The following is a 17,033-nucleotide window of genomic DNA, read 5'->3' as shown; positions in this document are numbered from 1 at the left end:
AAGTTTGTTACAGTTGCACTTTATTTCTATACAGTGAAGTTTTATGGATGTATATGATATGTTTTAAGTGAATAATGTAATGTGGTGAAGTAACATATGAATGTGGAGTAATCTATGTATGTTAGGGATAAAATAACATAAACATACCACATTGCGTCATCCCTCAAGGCTGTAGAAACCTGGTTATACATCCTCCCATAGTCACTTCGGGTGAGACTACGATCTACTTGCAGGTCCTTGCCGGAAGGACCAATTATTGAGGGTTTTGTTGGCACGCAGTAAAGGATCGAACCTTGGTCAGCCCAACCTAAGGCAACATGATCCTTGGATTCCCATTATAAATATGGGTCCCATTGATAGGTATTCCATAACAAAAATGGATCTTGTCACCTATAACATAGCGAAGAGGGAAAACAATGGTATTAGGTCCTTAACGAAGGTTCTTATGTTTAAGGACTGAAAATAGGGCCTTCAAACATCACATAAATGTTATTTAGGGCATGTTTCTCCTATATATGAGATACAGAAATAAATGGGAGGATTAAGCACGCCATTATTAGTATTAGAGTAATTGACCATTGTTAGGGACAAAAAAATTAATCTTTAACTATATGCGTACCTTCTTAATATTAACCGTTGTGAAGAGTTCTCCGACAACCATAAATTACTAGCCTAGGTTATCCTTAGACTCCGATTATGAATATTAGCATGATTAGTATATTTTTCACATGAAGAATGTGTCACAAGACCCATAGAGTAGCTAGAGGATAGAATCAAGACCCTTAGGTCCTATATAAATACCCTCAAACTTAAGGGCCATGAATGAGGCCTCAAAACATCACATGAGTGAGGCCACAAAAATAATGGTTATCAAAGCCTAGACCATCATTATGAGGTGAAAGTATGGATTTAGGTTGTAAAGGAATCTTACAGGGCTTAAGGGCCATTGGATGAGGTCTTGAAACATCACATAAGAATGTATAGGTGGTATATGGCCTCGAAGTGGAATATGTGAGGCTATTAAAATGGTTATCATAAAAGGACGGGTTTGTGGGAACTAACCATGGTTGGGGAAGGGGTTGGAATTGGTGTTTAGGCCTTAAAGAAGGCTTATAATGTTGAAAATGATCCTTTGTAAAAGTTCAAGTAGTAACTCTATATGATTTAAAAGGGAGAATGGAAAAAATAGGATTAATAATTATACATGCATTTATAATGCATAAGTGTAAATCCCGAAGGGTTAGCTTAGTTGGTCAAGTTATTTTAAAACACCTTTTCTATTGAGACGTTATAAATTCAATTCTCTCGACACTCTAGGGATTAGGCTCTACAATCGAGTCAACAAGATATTATCCTTTTAGGAAGATCTACTTGGTATAATATTTCTGTGGTTGTAGCAAAAGCAGTCATCAATGTGGACTGTGAAACACATAATAATAATAATAATAATGGTATTATATTTCTTTGGACGTGGAAGTCATTGATATCTGTGACCATGAACCACATAGAATGATAATAACAATAATAGTAGGTGTATGTAGATTTCAAAAGTTTTTGGCATGTGCTTGGTGACATGGTCTTTGCATGAAACTATTATGTTTTGAGATGAAAAACAAGAAAAGTTTCACTTTTTTGGATCGCTTCCAATATTTTCATTTTTCATTCTATTTTAAGTAGGCTACACAAATCCATAAATGACCCAACTACACATATAAATATAAAAGTTCCAAATATATTATTTAAAAAATAAATTTATTAGTCATTATTTTTATTTTACATATATGAAACACATATAATTTAATATAATATCTTATACCTTTATTCACTCAAAAAATTGAGAAAAAATTTAAATTTTAGAATAAATATGATATTAATGTTTGAAAACATAATGGTGAATGGGAGGATCTCTGCTAGCATTTTGTATAATTTTTCTGAATATTAAGGGTTAGAAGTTCAATCACGACTTTGGAAATTCAGCTCTTGATTATTTCCAATGAAGAGTTTTTCCTGATTAGCTAAATGAGTGGTCCCTAGGGGAGTGGTGAAACCCCCTCTTATCACAACATAGTTATCGAATCTCATACGAAAGCAGGAGGAACTATGGGGCCATCTAAAGGAATCAAAGGAAAGGAATAAATCCCTGTACTGGGTGCACAATGGCAATCACAATTGAAAGGAAAATACCTCCCAAAGGAGTTTACTAACCTGAAGTTCATCATCCCCAATAATAGACTAGGGAAATCATGACATTTTGTGAAAAATCTTGTGTTGATTTGAAAATTCATGGGTATTTTCCCCAAAGAATAGGACATTGTGAAGAGTGTCCCATTAAAGTGGATACCAAAATGACCAGTGGAGATTGGGGAAAAAGGATTTTTCACAGTTATCTTCACCAATCTAGAAGACCAAAAGAGGGTTTTTAAAAATGGTCCATATTCTATGAATAATGTCGAGTTATTCATGAGATTCTAGGTGTAATGCTATAACCTAGAGAAGGAACATATTCATGTAGCCTCGTTATGGATATGAATCTTCTCTCATCCTAAGTATTTTAGGGAACTAGACATTCTCGAGGGAATCATAGAAAATATCAGGGATTTTGTGAAAACCTTGGAGATCACTAATAAGATGAGGTTTGCACCGTATGCTTGAATTTGCCTTTATAGGAATATCCCTAAATCCCTTCCTGGGTTGATAGATTTCAAGTACCACAATGACACTTTGACACAACCGTTAGATTATGAACATGTGTCTTTCAAATACACACAATTCCATGAGTATGGAGACTTTATAAAGGAATTCCCATTAGCCATTATGGGAAATCAAGAGAATAAGGTGCAAGAGATGACATATGGATTTTAATAAGTGTTAAATAAGAAAGGTAGGCCCATTCACAATCAAACGATGAAGCCATCACAAGAGAAATTGGAAGGTAAAAAGTAGGTCAATCCTAGAGCTAATCTGTCTGTAGCACTTGGAAAACATGAGGACCATGGGTTGGAGGTGGAGATAGAATGGGAATCTTAGGAACACCTAATGGATGTGGAGGAGTAGGGAAACAATCTAAGAGCTAAGAAAAACCATAAATGGAAACCTATAGAGGATCCCTTGGATAACTCATATCTCAAATAGTTACTTGCCACCACCAGTACCAACCTGGAAGAAAAGGATTAATAGGATAATATGAGTGTATATGAGTGAACTATGTTGGAATTCCTTTGAATGTGGGCAGAGTCAAAGCTCAAGAAATTCCCCTGGAGAAAATGCAACGCTGCCTCCATCTATATGGGAACTGATGATAGAGAAATGCACATACGAAAGGTGATGCAAAGGGTTCGAATGTTGAGAAGGACAAGAGATCACATCTACAATGAACTAAAGAGAAAGAAACAATTGATCATAGTAGGGAAGGAAAAATAACTACTAGAGAGGTGCTCAAAGATGCCAACGAGTTTTTTCTAAACTCAAGGTAGGTTAATAGGATCTCAAAGTGTTTCCTCCAAACTAGATTAGTTTCCCAGTGAAAATTGTCTCTTGGAATATTTGGGACCTAAACATTAATGGTAAGCAGAGGTACCTAAAGACTAGAATAAAGAAGGAGAATCTGAACATAGTAATCTTACAGGAAACAAAAGTTTCAAGTACAAATTTAGTAGAAATTATGACTAAATCTTGGAGAGGTAGTGATTCAATGGCTATTGATACATGAGGTTGCATAGGAGGAATGGCAATGGTATGGGATCCAATATTGATGTTTTTCCATGACTCAGTAGCATACCCTGATATCATCTTAGGGTATTTCATATGCTCGGGAGTAGGAGAGGTATTTTGTTTGATGGTGGTATATGTATCGTCTATACCTGGTAAAAAGAGGGATTTTTGAATGTATTTTGGAATATGAGAATGGACTATTAGGATGAGTGTTGGATCAGAGGTTGTGATTTCAAAATAATATGTAGCTTGGAGGAGAAAAAATGGGGTATTAGGAGATTGGAACCGATGTCATCAATCTTTTAGAAAGTAATCAGATACCTGAGGCTCACAAAGGTGGATATGGTAAATAGTATTCACACCCGAGATAACCAATATGAGGGAGACACTAGGTGGATTTTTATCATGACCAATTCCTCCTTTATGAATATCTACTGTGTAGAGGTATATGTTTTCAGGAAACTATTCTACCAAGCTTTGGGTTAGACCATGGGTCAATATTGTTGGATATCAATCAAAAAATGGCACCACATAATAGGAAATTCATATTTGAGAGCTTTTGGCATCAAAATTCTGACCTTTTGTCTAATATGGAGAGTTGGTAAAAGGAAATTTCAATCCTAGGGTGAAATCAGATGCAGACACTCCAGCTAAAATTGAAGGGATCAAAATTAAGAATAAATCAATGGAACCATATTGAATTTGGGGACATTCACCCGAAGAAGTAAAAACTAGAAGAGATCCAACTTGCAATCATAAGAGAAGGTGTAACTAAAACCTTGGTGGAGGAGGATGGAAAACTAATTCATGAGCTATAGTTTCATCATAAATAAGAGGAAATTTTATGGAGATAAAATTCCAGAATTCTGATGAGCCCCAAAAATGGATAATTACATGGGCTCATTCAACCTCCTAATTCGACTTAATCCACCATTCTCATTACTTTATTGCATGTTTTTTATTTTTATGCTAATAGAGTGAATTGGGTTAGTCATTATGCCAACAAGTCTAATCGGTGCTTTGTGCGGATGTTTAGTCAATTGTGAGACAAAATCAAAGGTTTTAATGAGCACTTGGCAGCCAAATTCGTGGAAGAACAAGGGAGAGGATTTGTAGGAAGGTTTCCCCTTAATTTATGGGCCCTTACCTCGAATTCACCACCATCAGCATGGAGTTTAAGGGCTACCAAATCAATTATCACAAGGGTAACCGAGCAAGTGCTAGTAAAAGTGTTGTTAACTACAAGTTTTGGCAGCCGAGTTCCTAAAGCTTAGGAGGGTTGTTGGGGTCCTCAATTTGTATAAATAATAGGGCTTAGGGCCTCATTTCAGTTAGTCACTTTGTAGGCAGAAGTTAGCTAGTTTGTAGTTTGATTTTAGTCATTCTTTTAGTCATTTTTTAGGTAGTAAGTTAGCTCTGCATTTCAACACATTTTCAAGCTTTTCCTTGTGGACAGTTTTTGGAATGTAACTATTCTTTTGATCAATAAAGAGGAATCCAGATTTGCACCATTTCTAAATCTCTCTTAGGAGGCTGTAGCTCTTGGAGTTGGGCCCACCTCAAGTGCCCAGTACCTCCTTTGTTTACCTTTATGTGTTTTTGTTGCATTCTTAGAATAAAATCTGCTAGTTAGATTTAAATCTTTCTTTGTTATTTAAGTTGCTTTTGATGATTAAAAAGGATTTTTATGCTCAGATTGATTTGATAGGTTATTAACAGGGAATATCTTAAGAAAAAGGCCATCAAGCACCTCTGATTTCACCTCTCCCTCAGTGGGATCAGGAGCTGGGATCAAGGTGACCTTGCTGCCACCAAAAACATTGACTTTGCTTTTCCATGCAATCATTAGTGTTTGATTTTTGTTTGTAGAAGTTGGCTACATGTTCAGAGTCTTGATTGCTTTGCTGCATAGTTGGTATACATGGTTTCAGTGCAAATAAACTTCTGTTCCATTTCTTTGTTGTTATCTAGGTCAGATTAGGTCAAAATAATTAGCTTCTTGATTTTCCAAGTCTTCATTTGTCTAATTCGAAAGATAACGTGCAGAGCGCCTGTAATACCTCTCCATCCACCTGTACTCCATCAATCCCATCTGCTTCATCCCCTAACTTATATTCTTGCCTCTCATTTGGTACGTTTTCACACTCTGCCCTAGTTCCTATACTCTCACACAACATTGCTTCTCTTATCTTTGAACCAACCCAATCGCCTTAGCCACTCTTCAGCCTCATTCACCAAGTCCTGGACATCCTCACACCCCTATCTCACCTCCATACCCACTCCTTCATCTTTATTCCTCCATCCATCCTCCAAAATCCCATTTCTGAACATCCTGTAGAAAAATTACAGACATCCTGTAGAAATTCTAGAACATCCTGTAGAACCCCTGTAGACTTCCTGTAGAAGCTCACGAATGAGGTTTCTTGATAGCCAAACTCTGTGAAACTCTTAGGAAGGGTGTTAGGGACCCCTTAGGCCCTATATAAACCTTCCCTACCTCCTCCAAGAATTTCCTCTCACCAATCCACCTCTGCACAGTCAAAAACAGTTAAATCGCATGCATGATAATTCCGACAACTTATTCAAAAAATACAAAAAGATGTTTTTTTCAGATGTTACTATCGAATTAGCTTAGAAACATGCATTTTACCTTCCTAGAAGTCAATGGCATCACTTTCAGTAGCTTTCATCCTCTTTCTTGCATCAGTAGGGCTAGCTGGTAAAATTAGGGTTTGCTAGGGTTTACGTTTCCTTTGAGCTCTCTAGTTTCTTTCTGCAAGTAGATTAGCCTTCTTTGAGTTAGCTTTCATCCATCAGTTAAAAATATTCTTCTCATAGTTCATATAAGTTGGCTTAAGCTCCTAGTGGACTTGTGCCGGCTGACCAAGTGACATCTACGGCAAGAGCTAGTACTTGTGCATACAACACCGTCGCTTCCAAGTTTGTTACAAACTACCGGGTTGATAAAATTAAAGAAGGGAGTCCCAGGAGTTGCAGCATTATTGCTACAATACTGGGGCTCACCAAATCCAATGGTCACAAGAGGGTGAAAGGAACACTAGGCTCTTTCATAAAGCCATGATCAAGCACTAACATCACAATTAGATTTTTTCCCCAACCTCAAGGGAAGGAAACAAGTTGGTGGAACATGAGAACATGGAAAAAGAACTGGTATCCATTTATCAAGGAATATTGATAGAAGGTGATAAAGAATAAGAAAAATACATCAATAGGGTTACCAACCATATTCCCAAATTAATTAACCCGAAACAGAATGTTGCTCTTATGAGGGAAGTCTCATTTGAGGAGGTGAAGGAAGCAGTGAAAGGAATTTCCATCAACAAAGCACTGGGTCCAGATGGCCTCATGATGGAATTCTTCAAATCTTGCTAGCCTTTTATTGACAAAGAACTACATGCCCTAGTAAAGGAGTCAAGACACCTCCAACAAGTATTATATGATTTGAATGCAACTTTTCTCATTTTGATTCCTAAGACCAATAATATGAGTGATCCAAGTGGGTTGAGACCCATAGCTCTGTGTAATATAGTGTACAAAATCACCTTGATGCTCATTGTTAAAATAATTAATCCACTACAAAAACATAATATTTTCCCATAGCAAACATGGTTTGTAGAGGGAAGAAAGATTCTAGATGGAATTGTCATAGCACATGAAGTAGTCCACTCACTCAGAAGGAGAAGGAAACTTGGAATGGTTTTTAATCTAGACATGTATAAAGCATATGATATATTAAATTGGAAATAATTTCTTAGTGTTCTAGCATATTTTAAAATCTGCCCCCCCAATGGATTAGATCGGAGAAGTCCCTCATATCCATGCCCTTATTTTTTATTGAATGGTTCGCCTACCCATACATTAAAATCAACTAGATGTGTTCGCCAAGAGGATATTCTATCCCATTTATTATTTATCATAGCAGTGGAAGGACTAGGAAGATACATAAAAGACAATAGTTAATTAGGGACACCTTAAAAGCATCAATATATTGGGCCAAGATTTTCCCAAAACACATCAACAATTTGTTGATAATATCATATTGTTTAGAGAACCAACGTTTATGGAGACAAGAATTCTAGACATCATCCTTTTAGATTTGCAAGATGCTTCTTGTACTCTTATTAATGGGGAGAGGTCCAATATGTATTTTTTCAACATCAGTGGGATGGTTCAAAGAAATTTGGCCAGAAACCTAGGGTTCCAAGTTGGCACCTTACCTTTGAAATACCTGGGTATTCTGGTCATCACAAATTCATTTGGGACTCCATGCTGGCAGGAAGTCACAAATAAAATTTCCAAGCGTTTAGATAATTGGGCTTTTGGATCGTTGAACATAGCAGGTTGTCACTCTTTTGAAGGAAATATTACAAGCCATTTCATTTTATCGGCTATCAATAATACTGACTCCAAAGAAGGAATATAAGGATATTGTTTCCATGTGTAGAAAGTTTCTATGGAAAGGGGCTTAGCTAGATAAGAAGTGGGAATTGGTGCCTTAAGAGAATGTATATCTTCCTAAATGGGTAGGAGGAATAGGCTCGTGAGACCTTGAGATCCTCAAAAAATTTATGGTGGGGAAAATATGGTGGATATGGATCCAAGGAGGTTCAGAGATATGTAAACAAATATGGGATAGGAAATATATTCCAGTCAATGTTGAAACGAGAAAGGTAAGAACTCCAATGTTCCCTCCTAGGTCTTACATATGGAATATTGTATAGGAAAGAAAATCCCTTATTCAGAATCATTTATTCTAAGATATTAGAAATGGTAGAACAACCATGTTTTGGGAATAATATTGGCAACAAATTTCGCACTAAGATATTAGTGAGGAGCTCAAGTCACTCATCGATTTCACCATTTCTCATGCTATTAGTCAAGTTTCATACTTTTGGAAAGAAACCATATTGCAATCCCAATGGCAGGAATTGATAGTTGTGGATAGCTAGGAAAAGGAAGAGCTTTGGAGGTTGGCCAATATTAGACCAATACCTTAGAGAAATTAATATCCATGTGGCACAAGATAATGTTAAATTGAGGTGAGGCTATAAATCGAAAGGGATGTTCACCATAAAGGAGGTCTACAGAATCTTGGCAAGCTATTCAAAGATACCCCAAGAACCTCTATGGAAGAAGATATGGGTAGGAAAAATGTGGCCAAAGGTCACACATTCCCTATGAATTATTGGAAGGAAATTACTCTTAACATCAAACCATATTTAGAGAAACGTTTTCACAAGCCCATCCTATTTTCATCTATGAACAAAATAATTAGAAAGCGTAAAATACCTATTGAATACCTGTATGTTTTTGGAAAATTTATGGAAAATAGTAAGGCCCTTATTTTTCCATCTGGATTGCACTCCTAAAATCTTGTGGGAAACCATAGAATCATGGTGAGTATATATCTTTAAGAACTTGATCCTCAATAAGGCTTGGATATTGGTCTTGGGCTTCCTCCTCTCAAATGTATAGAAGGAATGTAACAAAATTATATTTAAGGAACAAAATATGTGAGGAGAGTTTGTTTGGAAAATGACAAAACAAAAAAAGAAAGAAAGAATTTTGTCAAAACGCTGTGATGCAGAGGCTTGGAAGGAAGATGGGGAGGAATAAAGAATACTAAGAGGACTAGAAGTTTCTTAAGATCTTGTTGCTCTATGCATGACACTTCACATTGGGGCTCCTTGCCCTTCTCCAAAAGTTTTCTCCCTTCCCTTAGAGGGCTTCAGGGAAAATTTTGGGGGGTAAAATTTTGCTAGTATGCTATTTTGTTTAGAATTTTTGAAAAAATATTGACCAACTTTCTTAAAAGAATTCCTATTTTTTTACATATATGTGAATAAATGGATGATATTCGCCAAAACTTTACCAACTTTCATAGTAAATTACATGATTTTTGTATAATATTCGCCTACACTCTATAACATAATAGTCGCCTATAATACTATACATAGGCATAATACTAGAATCCTTAAAAAATACCCTAGATTGTTTTATTATGCTAAAATTTTGATGGAGATTCTAAAGGAAACCTAGGAGCAGCATGGTATGGGAGGATATTTCATGATGAACATGAAAACACCTTAAGATTCCATGTAGGATATTGTGGCTACCCTAGCAATAATGTGGTTGAATTCACCACACTAGAAAAAGTATTGATATTAGCCAGAGAAGTGGGTTTTACTTGGCTTCAGGTCAAAGAGGACTCATAATTGGTTATAACTTCTATACATAAGCTTATTAAAGGATCTCTGGTCTCTAAAGAAGTTAACATTTGGCTTGTAGAACTCCTAGTGGCCTTGATCTAGAATCTGATAGGATCCTTCCCTTATCCAATAATTTCTCGCTCACCAGTCTTTGGGAATAAAGAAGCTGACCTATTAGCAACTTGGGGTAGTCAGGATTCCAATTAACAACAGTTGAATAAGTCAATTGACTAATATTTTGGAATCAAACAAGGAATCTCTTATGGGGGTGGCATCCCAAGGTAACATTAAGATCAGTAGGGAGGCCTGCCACACCACCAAGCTAACAAACTCATTCAAGTGAAGCATGGAAAGCTGAAGTCGTGTAGGCGCAGGAGGGTGGAACCACCTAGATCCTGGTCGTGGTTTATAAGAGCAGTTCTCATAGCACAATGGTTACAATTGTGAGTTTAGGTATGTGCAGTCATGAAAGGGAGTAGGATATGTTTCGTCTACATAGGTTGGAATTTTTTTCAAGATAAATTGGGAATGGGAAGCTAATTTTATGGAAGAATATGCTATAGTGGAAGGTTTGAGTTGTGATGATTGTACACAAGAGGCTCAGAGGTAGTGAATTTGGGATTCAAGGATGGGGGTCTTTGGCCAAAGTACCTATTACAAGCTAAATAAAACTCTAGCACCATGGAGTCTCTACATGGTGTTATTGTTAGTAAAAATATTAAGCGGGGTGGGGGCGAATCAATATTTTACACACTTTCAATTTCAATTCCATATTATGACTATTATATCCAACTATTGTAAAGGAAACTAGTGTATGTATGCGATTGTTACTATAGAAACCCGCGTATAACTAGAAACCTTTTTTGATCACCTGTAAAACATTAATAAGTGCATTATTATTCCATTGTTGATCAATTAAACAATAAATATGAGCAGTTAAGAAGCATATAGAACATAAACACACACAACCATATCAACATCAGGATTTTTTAGGTTGAACCTGCTTGTGGGAGAAAACCATTGATGTTGTTGTCTCTTTCATCTTTTATTAAAAATAATAAACTTCCTACAATCTTGTATTGTCACATAATTTAACCAGTATGTAGGCTCCTACTTGGAGAAGGCTACAACCTTATCTTCTTTTCCAGCTCCTAGTGGAAGGGAACTATAACCCCCTTTATGAAGACTGTTATCCTCAGATATTTGTGGATCACTTTTCAGAATGTTTCAAACTATATCCACTCTCAACAATTCTGAGATCAAGTACTCAAATACTAGATCATCAAATATTTTAATGTATCCAATGCAACTTGATCAATTCAGAATAAATCATACCGATGCATACCCACTCATCAATATACCAAGCCAAACATTATTACTCATCATAGAAACTATTTTTTGGCACTGCAAACCCTTATCAAACATGCATCAGATTGTATACACTACTGTTATTCATCATACATGTGTATGTATGTGATTCTCCTGAAGAATACTTGCGTATAGACCTCAAAATATTGGTAATTGAATGTGAATCACTGTGCTACTGAATCAATCACCCAAACAAATATTGAAGATAACATAATTCACTAAACCAAATATAGATTATCATACAACAATATCATCACATAGTTAACTTCTAATTCTCAATCAATTCAACCCAAACAGTAGTGTCAAACACAAATTATAATAAGAAAGAATTCATCAATAGACAACAGTAAACAAAACAGAACATATCAACCATTATCATTAGCGCATCCTGCAAAACCCTAACAGATGTACACAACTCTTATAAAGCACTCCTGTGTATATACATGTATTTCGTTCTTGACACATGTTTATAGATATTTCCATACTGTAAAAAACAATATACACAACTATTCAGATTAAGGTCCACGTAGGTACATGATCTTTCAAAGGAAATAAAGTGTATAGATCTGAAATCACTGAGTCATGTTTTCGCCACAATCATAGAATATACTTTGCACCCCTTACTATATCATATTAATATTAGAGTATCATTAATGCCACAAATTTATTACAGTTATATAATTTTAATAAGAAAATCAAGCAAGTACATACGATACCATACTTCACATTTTCCAGATCTGTGTATTTTCCCTTCTCCTTGGTGCACACCTATTTCAGATTAAATCATTCATAGAAATCACAAAACTTGCACACCTAACAGTTTTTTCTCCATCTCCTTATATATCTGAGGCCTTCGCCAATACCTTAGGAAGATAACTTAGTAATGCAGATGAAATTATTTGATGGGATCAAATATCTATTGTCATGCTCATTACCATAGGCCAATACCATGGTAAAGACCCCTGGTATCGATAATACCATGGTGCGGAAATTGTGCATGACTTTTCTTTACCATACCTACATATGTACACAACCTTTATTCACAAGACTTGTGTATACTTTCCAAACTTCACTTTTATCATTCCTCTATCTCTGAATTGATATTCCTTTGTCTATATCACATGTAACATCTTCATACCCATCATTTTAATAGCATTATCAAGTATTTTTCCAAAAAGGACAACACATTAATCATAATACCAACAATCTCCCCCTTTGGACTTGATCGCAACCACTTTGGTGTTTGCTCACCACTACCTGTAGATACTTGTAAACACATTTGTAGACATACCAAGCTTCTAACCAAGATGTTTTCTCCAAACACCAAGCTACTCCCCCCTTTGACATCAAGGGAAAAGGATTGATCAATGCTGAATGAAGAATTATTGCTCCCTTTGTAGAGAGGATCACTGTAGGGCTGATCTGCTAAATATGATTATGGACCATGCTCCTGCTGAGCACATGTTGAATCTTCTGGAATTTTTTCAAAGGAAGTACATGAATCTATGAATCAACTAAATATGATTGTTCCTATCACCAAGGACTCATGCTTTCATTAATCATCAACCACAGTGAGGTTACATATTTGACTCAACATTACATCGAATGTCCAAAATAATGGGATAACATAGATAATTGACTTGACTCCAATATTCCAAACATGACTAAGTTTTAAAATGTTTACATCATGTGCCTTTATATGACCTTTACATCAAGAGACAAATATTATATTTATGACAAAAAGCAAAGCAAGACCATGAGGGTCTTCAATAACCATCATACACCATATAGGATCCTACATCATCATCATGTATCATCATCATAAATCAACATAACACAAGGAGCTTCTTAAGCAACATATAGTCATCATCCAAAACTTTAGCAAGAGGACTCAAAGGGCTACTACAAGATGTGATTTGAGATCTTTGAGATCCACAATTACACAGATACAACATATTCAATATAAAGCTCTTACAAAGTGACAAAAAGGTGTGTAGTTTCTTTTTTAATTTTGCATAAGATTGGTTTGAAAAATTAGTTTGAAGGAATTCAAAGGGAATAGTGAAGAATTATTATCATTAATTGATGCCCCAAAAAAAGAAAATGGAAACACCTCGTAAGAAACATGAAATCTCCAGCATGACTGATGAAGAAGAGGAAGAAATGCAACATGATATATCAAAATTACAAGATCAAGTACAACAAATTTCACTCTCACAAAAGGTAACTGAAGCTAAGATGGATGGCATGGAAGCTAAGATGAATGGCATGGATGCTAAGATGGAAGAATTGAAGATAAATTTGAATAAGTTGCTACAAGAAATGGTTACTAATGGTGAAAGGGTAGTAAAGGAAACTCATGATGAGAACAAAAGAAATGTTAATAATGATTTCATAGACTCTAATGTTGGATTGAAGACCCACCATGTTCCAAAAAGTGATATGAGGAAGTTTGAAGGCAAGGATCCCAGAACATGGATGCTACAGACGGCGAAATTTTTCGATCTCCATAATGTGCAAAACACACAAAAGGTACGTATTTCACTTTATATTTGGAACCAAATCAGTTTGTATGGTATCGATGGCTTTGCTCTCGTAAACAAATTGTCACATGGGAAATTTTTATGGAAGAAATGATAGCACATTATGATGATACAAAAAGCAACACCTTTTTTAGCCAATTGATAAATCTCAAATAAAAGGGTTCAATGATGGAGCACATTGAGGACTTCCAAAAATTGAACATAAGGGTAAAAGATATTGCATAGGAGCATAGGATTGATGTGTTCATAGGGACTTTTAAAGGATAATATCCAATGTGAGGTTCGCCTTTGGGAACCTAATTCATTGGAGAATGCATTCAGGTTAGCAAGAAAAATGGAAAGCAAAATTATGGCAACCAGGAATCCTACCATTCATAACTATAAAGATGGAGGTGTTGTTGTCCCTAGCCTTCCACAACCTACAAGGTTGACACCACAACAGTTGGAAGAAAAAAGAGAAAAAGGGCTTTGTTACAATTTTGATAGAAAATACACTAAAGGTCATAAGTGTGCTGAGAAGAAATTATTCTACATAGATTGTGAAGAGGTGGAAGAAAAGGAAAAAGAAATGTCAAAAGAAGAAGATATACTCCAGGAAAAAACCCTCGATAGAGAAGAAATGAATCCGACCATATCTTGTAATTCATTGGCTGGAATTACCACTCCTCAAACTATCAAGATAGAAGGACATATCAAGAATAAAAAGGTAATAGTGTTGATCGATTCAGGAAGTACCCATAATTTTATTCATTGTAAGATAGCCAAGGAATTGAATCTCTTCTTATATCCAGCACCAGAGTGTCAAGTGATGGTCGCAAGTGGAGGAACCATAATTTTCTCTGGAAAGTGCCATAATATTGAGCTATCCATGGGAGAATATGTATTGAATAGCCCAATGCTTTCCATTCCAATGGGTGGTGCTGATGTTGTACCAGGAGTCCAATGGCTACAATCCTTGGGTACAATAAATTTTAATTTTCAAGAACCTTTCATGAAATTTTCTTCGAAAGGAAAGGAAGTTGAATTAAGGGGTATCACAGGGAAATCAGGAAAGATAATCATCTCTAACGGTATGACAAAGCTTCTAAAGAACGAACAATGAGGCGTAATTGCACAATTATGTTCGTTAGAGGTTCCCACATCGAAATCATCTATTTCTCCAAATCTCCAAAAAGTCTTGGACAATCATTCCAAGGTATTTGAGACTCCCAAAGGCCTCCCACCTATTCGTGATCATGATCATGCTATTCATTTGAGTCGAGGAAGTGTTCCTCCAAACATCAGGCCGTATAGATATCCCTATGCCCAAAAGAGTGAAATTGAACTTATGGTTGAAAAAATGCTAAAGGCTAGTATAATTCAACCTAGTCAAAGTGCTTTCTCTACTCCAGTAGTATTGGTGCACAAGAAGGATGGATCATGGTGCATGTGTCCCGATTATAGGGAGCTCAACATGCTCACTATTAAAGATAAAGTTCTCACTCATGTCATTGGTGAATTATTGGATGAATTGCATGGATCAATTTACTTCACCAAGTTGGATCTTCATTCAGAATATCATCAAATCAGAATGAACACTGAAGGCATTCCAAAAACATCATTTAGAAATCATGAGGGTCATTATGAATTTTTGGTCATCCCTTTTGGCCTTACCAATGCACCTTCTACATTTCAAGGTTTGATGAATTCCATTTTCAAACCTTCCTCGGAAAATTTGTGATAGTATTTTTTTATGATATAGTAATCTACAACAAGTCTTGGAGGGATCATGTTGAACATGTTGATAGGGTGCTCATACTATTGGAGGAGAAACAATTATATGCAAAAAGCTCCAAATGTTTCTTTGGAGTACAAAAGGTGGAATATCTGGGTCATATTGTATCTCATGAAGGTGTTAAGGTAGACCCTAGCAAACTTAAAGCCATTAAGAAATGGAAAATCCCTACATCCATAAAGCATCTGTGAGGATTTCTTGGGTTGACAGAGTATTATCGCAAGCTTGTTAAGAATTATGGGAGAATAGTAGCACCTCTAACAACATTATTGAAGAAATATGCATTCTCATGGACTCTAGAAGCAACAAAGGCCTTCGAACATCTTAAAGAAGCAATGTGCCCAACACCAGTCTTAGCTATGCCAGACTTCACAAAACCCTTTATTCTGGAATGTGATGCTTCAGGAAATGGAATTGGTGTTGTTTTAATGCACGTTGAAAGACCCATTTCTTTCGAAAGTCATCCAATCAAAGGATAGTATTTACACAAAGCTATTTATGTGAAGGAAATGTTGGCAATACTACATGCACTTAAGAAATGGCGACCCTACCTAATGGGAACACACTTCAAGGTAAAAACGGATCATGATAGTCTTAAATAATTTTTAGAACAAAGATTATCCTCTGAAGAGAAACAAAAATGGGTCACAAAGATGTTGGGTAATGACTTTGAAATCATCTACAAAAAAGGGAAGCCAAATCTTGTGGCAGATGCACTCTCAAGAAAGGATGAGGATGTGGAAGCATTGTTGTGCACCATTTCTATTATCCAACCAAATTGGATAAGTGAAGCAAGGGATGAATGGAAGAATGACAAAGAAGTGTGGGCACTCATTCAAAAGTTACAACAAGATCCCAATACATCTGATACATTTAGCTGGAAAAATGATTCGCTATGGTACAAAGATCGCTTATACCTATGTAAGAATTCCCAACTCAAACAAAAGATTCTTATGGGATTGCACACTTTTCCCTTAGGACGGCACTCAAGATTTTTAAGAAATTACCACAGGGTTAAGAAAGAATTTTTTTGGGATGGCCTTAAATCGGATATTCAAAAGTTTGTGGCAGAATGTTTGGTTTGCCAACAAAATAAAGTTGAAACAATTAAAACCCCAGGTCTTTTACAACCGTTATCCATTTCAAGCCAACATTGGGATGACGTTTCAATGGATTTTATCATAGGTTTACCCAATTCCGAAGGAAAGAGTGCCATCATGGTGATAGTTGACATACTTACCAAGTATGCACACTTTTGTGCATTATCACATCCATTTAAAGCCAATACAGTTTCTACTGCATTTATGCAAACAATTCAAAAGCTACATGGAAAGCCAAAGATTATTGTAAGCGACAGAGATCCCATTTTTACTAGAAATTTTTGAACAAAATTATTTTCTTGTCTCG

The sequence above is a fragment of the Pinus tabuliformis genome, chromosome 5_1 (assembly GCF_031772625.1).
Source record: "Pinus tabuliformis cultivar Carrire ecotype Pingquan chromosome 5_1, CPIR1, whole genome shotgun sequence".
Lineage (NCBI taxonomy): Eukaryota > Viridiplantae > Streptophyta > Pinopsida > Pinales > Pinaceae > Pinus > Pinus tabuliformis.
The sequence above is the reverse complement of the archived record's forward strand: the minus strand, read 5'-3'. Positions refer to the sequence as shown.